The 10,162-nt window shown below is 33.6% G+C and overlaps 1 non-coding gene across 1 annotated transcript; it reads left to right on the forward strand.

Annotated features, from left to right (window-relative positions):
- The first annotated feature begins 8,318 nt into the window (after positions 1 to 8,318).
- LOC126021016 (U7 small nuclear RNA) lies at positions 8,319 to 8,378 on the forward strand. The gene has a single exon (XR_007499643.1). It is a non-coding gene; the product is annotated as a U7 small nuclear RNA (small nuclear RNA).
- Positions 8,379 to 10,162: the final 1,784 nt, after the last annotated feature.

Consider the following 10,162-nt stretch of genomic DNA (forward strand, 5'->3'; position numbering starts at 1 on the left):
GAATAATAATGCCCAGTTTTATTTTAGTTTCTCAACAAAAGTTGGAGAAACTTTTATCATTGTGGACAAAATGTCTTCACTTTGCTTTTATTATTTACCTCAGAGAGGTTTACCTAAATATTTATTTGTCAATAACAATTTTTTATAACTGGGGCCGGAGCGATAGCAAAAAAACACTAAAGGTTTTTGTCTTGCATGTGACTGACCCAGGATGGACCTTGGTTCTATCCCCGGCATCCCATATGATCCCCAAAGCCTGCCAGGAGGCATTTCTGAGAGCATAGCCAAGAGTAATCCCTGAGCATCACCGGGTGTGGCCCAAAAACCATAAAACAAAACAAAACAAAAAACAATATTTTAACAGACAAGGCTTGATATGTATGAACATTATAAAAAAACACAACTTGACCATTTTACTTTCAGAGTAATTTTTATTTAACACGTCATACAATAACTGAAGTTATCAATATATCTTATTGACATAGCAAAAACCTTTAGTGTAAAGTATGAAAAGGCAATTTATATAATATGTTCATATTATAGTTGGTCAAGCCACAAGGATAATTGCATTAGAAATTATGGATGATTTTGCAGGTTAGGCAAAAGCATTATAATCGATTTGTTCTTTTATATAGTTATATTTAATTATCATAATTATATTAAGTAGGTCTCACATATATGCATGTATGTGGTCACTAAAAATACAGCATTTAGTGACATGTTAATAACAGCTATGGATATCAGAGAGAAATGGAAAAACATAAATTATTTTTATGATAAAATTCCCTGGTATTGGGAAATCCCATGAAAATTTCACCATGAAAACTGTGAAACAATAGATGAGGCATGAATCTCCTATTACTTGATTACAAATATAGCTATTTAAATGCCTACTATAACAGTGAAGAGATAGATTTAATTGTAATAACATAAAATAAGAAATTGCTACCTGCAATGAGGAGAAAAGGCAAACAAGGCTGCATTGATAGCATCAATGAACATTGTGTTGGTAGTATCTTTTCTTTTAAAGAATCAAATACAAAAAGAAAAAGAAACATTAAAATTATTCTATAAATCTAACATAGTCATTGAATGAGACTTTCCTAAACAAGATTTTCCTCTAAACAAGTCTATACTTAATAAGACTTTTCTTAAAAAGAAAACATATTTTATAAAAATTATTTATATTTTAATCACAGTGTGTATTCTTGTATAATTTTACACAAGGCATATGACCAACTTATTAAAGAAATGTCATATATTTATTTAAGTTTTTATCTAAAAACACACACAAGGAAATCATTTGTTCCTTTGTCTATCTACTTTAAAAAGGACATTCAGGGAAGTGATTGGTAGACTTTTACTAACTAGAGTTTGAGTTGGTTGAGTCATAAAAAATTACAGAAAATATTTTTCTTTGAGAAAAACATAAAACAGCAAAATAAAATCTTAATTATGATCATTTCACTCTTCTCAGGTTCATTAAAATCTTTATATGCTGCCACAATTTATATAGGTTTTCTTTTTAAAAGAGTTTTACTATGTGAACTTAAAAGTACACATTCAACAAGTTTCAAGTACTTATGCATTCCAAGTGACATTATTCAACTTTATTTTTATGCCATGTTATATGAGCACTATCTTGTCCTGCCCATATAAGTGCTAAGATATGACTTCTTGATGTGCTAATGCTTGGTATGCAACATGCTGAGGGTGTTTCAATCATTAAATAGCATTGAGCTAAGAAAATTGATTTCTGTATAAGATCCACATTCCTATTCAATCATTAGGGAGATGAGAATCCTCTCATTTTCTCACATTCTGTCAGGACAATATATTATCACATAAAGTGTTAGAAGCTGGCACATACCCATGTCTTTAAAATCTTGCAATTTGTCACTGTGAGAGCTGAGTATACATGATGATGTGTTTATGTTGTCTAGACTTCCTTGGAGATTCAACTGTACTACTTCAGTGATGCAAAGCAATAACTCTAGCTTTTAATTTCATAGTAGAGTTTCTGTGGTCAATGAGTATCTAGTAAACAAAAACTAGGTATCACCGACCTTTCCCCCTTATAGGTTCTCAAATTTCTTCATGAAGCATAATGTTAAAATCAATTTCTGTTTGGCGTGGGGTCTCCCAAACAACACTCTTGGACCCAGGAGTTGCTCTCAAGATTCTGAGTCACCTTGGAGAAATGGATGAATGGTAAAGATAAAAGATTTGGTGCTACTTGGGATTAGAAGTGCCAATGATCATGAGGACCACACCTCCTATTGCACAGCAGAAGAACCATCACTGATTCTCAGCCACACAGACCAGATATTCAATACTATGACTCGAAAACTCAGCTTGTTCTAGAACTGCAGATGATACAGCATTGTGTTACATTCCAGCAGCACAGCCAATGATGCTGGGTTGAGGGCAACAATGTAGTTCTGGGGTGGGACTGAGAGAACCCAAACGGAGAAATGCATTCTAACCCTAACCCCTATTTCACCTCCTTGGGACCAAAACTCAATTTCTTTTCATTTATATGCACATATAGTAAACAGAGATAAGTAGGATATTACATGGCACTAGCAACTAAATTAGAGTCTTAATTTTTTCTTTCCTTTAAAAAGTTTTTAAATTGTGTTTGAAATTGAAAAACGGTAACGTTGATCGTTAATCATTCCCATTTCTAGAAAAAGAAAGAAAACTAAATCTCCAACTGCATTTTTATACAGTGGAAAAATTTATGACTTATTAAGTCATTAGTTCCTAAGTTGCTGGTGAATAACTGACAAATTGATATTCTCACAAATGCAAAAAATCATATTATTAGCAAATGCAATATTCAGCAGAATGAAAAGCTAAATTTTGCATTTTTTTCTTCATACACATTTCTACAGAATGCTATTTATTTTTAAGCCTTTTGTATCACTTGGATACAGTGAAGGGCATAATAAAATTAATTTTATTATGGACAAAGCAATGTAAAATTCCTTGGACATACAAGAAAACATTCTGAACTACAAACAATGAGCATGACAGTAGCCTTCAATCAATCCCCTCTTACTATAGTCGGTGAACTAGTCTGGGACTAAAAACTTAAAGATGAAGGTAATTAAAAGATTGCTAACATTCTTAGCTTGTCTCCTATCAAGGGAAAAATACTTGCAAGATTATTAGCTGGGTATAAGGTATACTGATTTTTCTGGTCATAAGTGATGACATTTACTAATAAATTTAATTTAACCTACTTTTAAACAAATATAATGGAAGTTATTAATATGACTTAAAAATGAGGAAATAGTTGTTGGGGATAGTTAGAGAATTCTCTGAAGTTGACACCATGACACTTTTACTGTCATCTAACTTCTGGAAACCATAACAGTATGCATAAAATTGAACTCATTATATTATGACTTTCTGCATATTCTTTTGTCTGCCTTTTTTTTTCTTGCCCACCAATAGTGTTTCTCTTTTGTCAAATAACAGCAGGAGTTCTGTCCAATTTCCTAGGAAGAAACACTGGAATGTGAGGGGAAAAATCACCTATTAATCATAAGGCTTGCAAGATTATTTAAAATGTATATGTAATGTGATTCAACTTTCAACCTCATTATTTGTATTATTCATAAATTTTTACAAGGGAAATGGGTAATAAAAAGGTTTCTGCTAATGGAAAAAGATGGAAGGGCTGTAGTCATAATGAAATATAGCCTACATCTCTCATGAAACTTTTAGAAAGTTTCCTGTTTCTTCTTCATGCAAAAATCCCCATTGAGTCAGATCTAAATATTCAATCTAAAGTCAATGACAATAGAATTTAGAGATCCAAACCATAATAAGCTAAATACAAAATGGACCTGTCACACTAGTAGTCCAGGGGGGTAAGAGTGGAGATATGGGATGTATGCTAGGAACTATGGTGCAGGAAGGTAAACACTGGTGGTGGAATGACCCTAATTCACTGTCCCTATATGCTTGAAATACAGCTTGTAATTTACAATGGTCTCAATAAATTTAAAAAATTTCCTTTGACAAAAAAGCATCAGAAAATTTGTACTTCAGTACACTAAATTAGGAGAAATAAAACAAAATTACATTTTGGGCGCTTTCTTGCACCCTCTGTCCACACACCCACATATAAATCTTTCAAACTTGAGAAAATAAAATTTTATCAATAAACTTAGCAAAATGATACTTAGTAATATAGTATTTAATTATACTATACAAACATGTAGAAAGATAAAAAATAAATAATATTGTTTGCAAAGTTTATGGTTTTAGGAAAATTGATGAATTACAGGGAATCAAGCTCTATTAATAGGTTTTAATAAAAAGATAAAAATATTATTATTAAAAAGCTTACTCTGAGAAGACTTATATTCTCAATTTGATGAAATTTCTCTATATTTATCTCCAGCAGCACAATTAAATAGATATTAAGTCAAATTCATTTTGCAAGAATTAACTGATAACCAGGACAAATAAAGTTCTTACAATTAGAAATGCCAAAAAGATCATTCAAGATGTCTGATTTCACAGATTAAACTATTTAAATTGTCATTAAATTACCATACTGATAAATTTTGAGCTATTAAAAATTAAGAGAAGAAAACAATATATAATTACTTTCATCAATGTCATGGAGTGTTCTACTTATGTGTTGTTCTATATACCTTTTGCCTTGATATACCTTATGGTATATCCAAATCCATTTGGATTTTACCTTTGTGCATGGTGTTAGCTGGGAATCTGGGTTTTCTTTTTTGCAACCACTTGTTGCACCACTTGTTGAGGCTTTCCTTGCTCCACTTTGGATTTCTTGCCTTTTTATCAAAAATTAATTGGTTGTATGTCTGTGCTCAGAAATCACTCCTGGCAGGGTTGGGGAAATCATATGGGATGCTTGGAATTAAACCTAGGTCAGCTGCATGCAAAGCAAATATCATACCTGCTCTGTTATCGTTCTGGCCTCTATGTATCACATAGTTGACATAAATGACATTTGTTTCCAGGTAAGTGGTAATAAAATTATTTTAAAAGAAAGAAAAGGAATGAAAAAGAGAGTACAGTAACAAAAAATTGTGAAGATGATCACAGCTTGCAATGAGGTAAAATCATTGTCCGAAGGTTTACAAAGCAGTGATGAGATGTCTAGGTACAAATTTGGCACTTGGTGGGTACTTGGTGGGCACTCCGTTCCCTAAAACTACTTACTGTTTCTACTATTATTTCAAAAGACTTAAAGGGGACATGTATATCTCCTTTGACTGTTTCTTTAAATGTATTCCCTTAATATGCATAACCTTTATTGAATATCTTCTTAGGTAGTGGCAATTTCACCCATTTTGGGGATCTGTTTAGTATTGAATTCTAGTAAATAAATTTCTCTGTTTAGAGTTCATGTTAGAACTTGGTATGGAGATTGTTGGACTTGTTACCTAGGCCCCCCCAATGCACCAATAATACCTTGTGGGATTTTTCCTTTTTGCATTGGCACATTAAAATGGGAAAAGCTTACATATGCAAACAAGTTCTTATCTAATAGAGATAGGAACACACAAATTTTATACTTCAGTGGGGCCTTACATCCTGAACACTTGGCTATGTGATTCGGCTTAGACTTTAGTAGATCATACATTAATCACTCACCCTTGAACAATTGATACCATCTATGGAACCAACCACGGTTTTCTACACCATCACCAGGAATCAAACTTCTACAAGGGAAGGCCTTACTGCTGCCCTGATACCGACTTTCTACAAAGAGGGTTCTTATGACACTGTGACATAACAGAAAATAGCCTGGTTTTAGGGCAGGATTCTCTGCATTTCCACCTAATGGTGAGAAGAAATTAGATGAAGCTTTATGCTGTCCTGACTTTGACATAGAATCTGTAAGAAACCAGGATCTCTAATTACAGAAACCTGACAGCAACAACAGTGATGGTGAAGAGGTTTTACTGGGACCACAGAAAATGACTCTGGGTTAAATAACCTACTATGTCTGGAGCCTGGATCAGGTCTTATGCCAGAATACACAGGGTAAGGTCTCCCTATTTTTTAGGCCAAAGGATTTTCCTTTCTATTTCTCTCTTATGTTGCTCTTTCTGTGCAAACAACAACTGACACACACACACACACACACACCTTTTTCATTGTATTTTTTTAATTTTTATTGTATTTTTTATTGTATCTCCTATCTTTAAGAAAAAGAGCTTACCCTCGTTGTCATATTAACACTGGCAGCTTAGTTCCTGGTGTTGTTGCGGGGGGTTGTTTCAGTTCTACGTCTGGGATCTGGGATTTGAGAATGAACTAACACTTTCCAATCTCGTGGAGACTGAGTTGTATCCACATGACATATGTCCAGGATGGGAGGCACCCTTGTATAAAAAGTGTGAGTTCTTATCCTTAGAAGATAAGATCTTGTGTTTGAGTCCATGACAACGAGGAAATGACAACTTGACCTAAGACCAGGAGGTCCTATCACATCACGTAACACTAAGTCGAAATCAGAAGATGTATCAGCCTTTGAACTATGAAAAATAAGAGCGCTAACTACAGAAAACTGACTTTGACAACCGTGACTGGGCAGAACGTACCTTGAGACCATAAGGAAAACCCTACCCTAGGCTATAGACCAGGTCTCCTACAAAAATCAAGATTTCTTAGTGCAGAGGCCCAATCCTGACAACAGAGACTGAGCAGAACCTTTGGAACCATAATTTCCTAGACTTCGGCTTAGGAAACGAGCAAAAACATGGAGCACATGATACAAAAAACTGAACACACCAACAATGTTGGAACAGTACCTCTAGAACCTTAAAGACTCTATCCTAGGCCTTGTCCTAGGACCTGCACAAATACCAAGATTGCTTGCTACAGTGGCCTTATTTTCTCATCCACAACCGAGAGAAAAGGTTCCTGACACAACAAAAAACAAACAAACAAACAAACAAACAAAAACCCTGGGATATGGCAATGAGAAGGTATGGAGCCAGTGATTGTTCCCATGACATTATGCTTAAAGAGTAGAGAAACCCTGAATCTCTTAGGCCATGGGAATTTCCTTCTTTCCCCAATACTTACTGTGCCTATACAAAAAAAAAAAAAAATGGTGGGGTAGCACCAAGCCCTGCCACTGCACCACTTTTTCTGGTTTTGTTTTGCTTTATTTTTTTGTTTGTTTTTGATATTATTTCACTTCTCTTTTTTCTTCTACTTTTTCTTTCTTTTTCACTTTTGTGGATATTATTCGTGATTTTTTGTCTTTCATTTTTAGTAGTTGATATCAAGTTTTTCTTCTCTTTTCCTTAACTTTGTTATCTCCAACAGAATAGCATAACTTGAATCATTCAGCCTCATACATTGAGGGGGGAAAAGAATGATACCAGGACCAGTCATATGAGCATGTAGTGTAAATAAAAAATGACCAGACTGGAACACCAAATAGAATAGATACCCAACCTATAACAAGCTGTAAGGTGGAGATCAGTTACACTAAGATTTTAGGGGGGTAAAGGAGGGATATGTGGGAGACAAGCTGGAAACAGGAGTGGAGGGAGGACAACATTGGTGGTGGGAAAGCCCTTCATTCATTGTCACTATGTACTGTAAATAATTCTGTGTAATGAACTTCAGTCACAATAAAAAAAGTAAAAAAAAAAAGAGCTTACTAAACCTTCTGCTATTGTATTAATGACTTTATTGAAGATATAATTTTCACCAATATACTTGTTAATGAACTTTTTCTTCTTTCTTTTTTTCATTTTTTTTTTAGTTTTTCTATTTTTTTCTATTTTTTAATAACTTTACTTTCTGGCTTCTTGAAACAAATGTATTATGATCAGTTATGTCAACAATGTGATGCTTTTTTTTAAAATAAATAAGTAAAAGTAAGACATCAACTTACTGATTTCCTCTCCTCAGGGACTCAGTGAACAGCAACAGACTTCAAATGACATCAACAACATCGACTAGCTCCTCTCTCCATACTGATGATGATGAAACTGGAATTACACACTGCCACATTCTATTTGAAGACTCTTATCAAACAACCTTAAACTTCAAAGGGATATTCTGGGCAGAAACCACTCACGTCTGTGTTCTTTCAAACACTCTGCCCTCTCATTGTTTAATGGAATATACCTGAGACTTGTCCCTTGTCTGTGATTAGTAATCATGATTCTCTTTTGTTAAGTTCTATCTTGATTATGTTAATCAGATTACTTCTCTGAGTATTTGGAATTCAGGTTTTCCAATGTTTATTTCATATAAGAAAATGGAATTCTGCACTAAAAATTAAAAATAAGGGGAAAAAGTGTTACAGCTCTTTTAGAACGTCCAGAAGGCCTTCTGGTCTCCACCAGAAGTCCCGCCCCCCCCAAAAAGGAAAAATACATTCATATTTATATAGTGGTAGTCCATATGGCATTAACTCCTTTTAGAAAGAAAACTGCAAATGTATCACTATTTCTGAAATACCATGATTATATTTATTAATCATTTATCAGATACATAGCTAGCCTACATTGTACAAAACTATTAATAATATCAATAGCAACGGTGGCATTAGTGGAAGCAGTCTTAAATTTTTAAAATGATTCAAGATTTTTATAACATTTGGTACTAAGCATATTGTCAACAATTTCAAGAAATAGCATCTACCTAGCATGAAGTACTTCAATTGAAAGAGATCATATTTAAATGGTAATGTACTATTTATTAGAAAATCAAATTGTAAGAAGAACATACAAATTATTGATAAGAAAAAAACACAGGTAACTCCAAAATATCTAAGAACTAATTTATCTAGTGGAACTAAAGATCTATTTTGCTATCGATAGCTATAAGTCCATGGTCCACACCTTACATATTTTATATACTTTTTTAAAACACTATGTTTACAAAGTTGTTCATAATACAATTAGTTTTTCCCCCACAGATATAGTTGATCATGATTGAGCTACAGTTATACAACTTGCAACAACCTTCACTAGTACAGATTTCCCATGACCAATGTCCCCAATTTTCCTTTCAGCCTCACCATGTCCTCTCCCCTTTTTGTCTCTACTGCATATATTTTTCTTCTTTCTCTCCTTCTGTTTGTCTGTCTGTCTCACTCTTTCTCTCTCCTTTTCTCCCATGTAGACCCTTTGATTTGCAGTACACTTTACTTCCTATGGGAACAAGTTTTCATAGATTATTAAACTAAATTTTCTGGACTGATCCAACATTTTTGACTTATGCAGGAGTCCTACTTATGCAGTAACTTTTTAATTCCTTCATAACTTTACCCTTGTCAAGATTGCATCATCCAGATTTTTTACAATCATCATGTACCCTCATTCAGATTATACTTTACCTATATGGGATGACTGTAGAACACAAATGGATACAGATTACATAACATACAAAACTTCAGTTGATATAGGAGCAGGCATGAGAGCTTCTGGCCAGACTGTTGGTGATATGAGTATTATTTCAAGTATGAAATACCAATGATACCCTGGAAGAAATTTAGAGAGGAATGTAAAGTGCTGGGTACAAATAGTAGTGGAATATGGGGGAATACACACACACACACACACACACACACAATACACACAACATAGCCTTAAATTTGTGTAATTAAAATCGTTTCTTGAAAATGCAAACATTCTGCTTTATTAGCATGTCTACCAAGGAATAACAGGATGGTGCATAGGTCAATCTTCTTTTGGAATTGAGAAAATACAGCCTTCTTGTGCACCCTGTGTTAGAAGACAAATGTTTTTTCACCAATGGTAAAAATTGGCAAGACTGCATATTAAAATAGTAATAGAGGGGTGTAGGTAAAAAATTATAATAGATAATTTACACATAAAACTGAGTAAATATAATAGTAATAGCTTTAAAAATATTTTAAACAATTTCTGCATAAATACAGAAGCAAGGTAAATCTAAGCTCTGGAGATACTAACCTTCTAATAAATAAATTGAAATCTTAAATCTGTGCTTTCAAAAGAGATGGTTATTCTCCTGAATAAATCTCCACTTCATCATATCTAAGATGAAACAAAAAAGAGATCTACAAAATCATATTGTGACATATTTACATATTAACATTAAATAAATCCTTTACGGAATATGGCCACCTTACCTTTCCATGACACAATATATA

Source organism: Suncus etruscus, chromosome 10 (genome assembly GCF_024139225.1).
Source record: "Suncus etruscus isolate mSunEtr1 chromosome 10, mSunEtr1.pri.cur, whole genome shotgun sequence".
In the NCBI taxonomy this organism is placed as follows: domain Eukaryota; kingdom Metazoa; phylum Chordata; class Mammalia; order Eulipotyphla; family Soricidae; genus Suncus; species Suncus etruscus.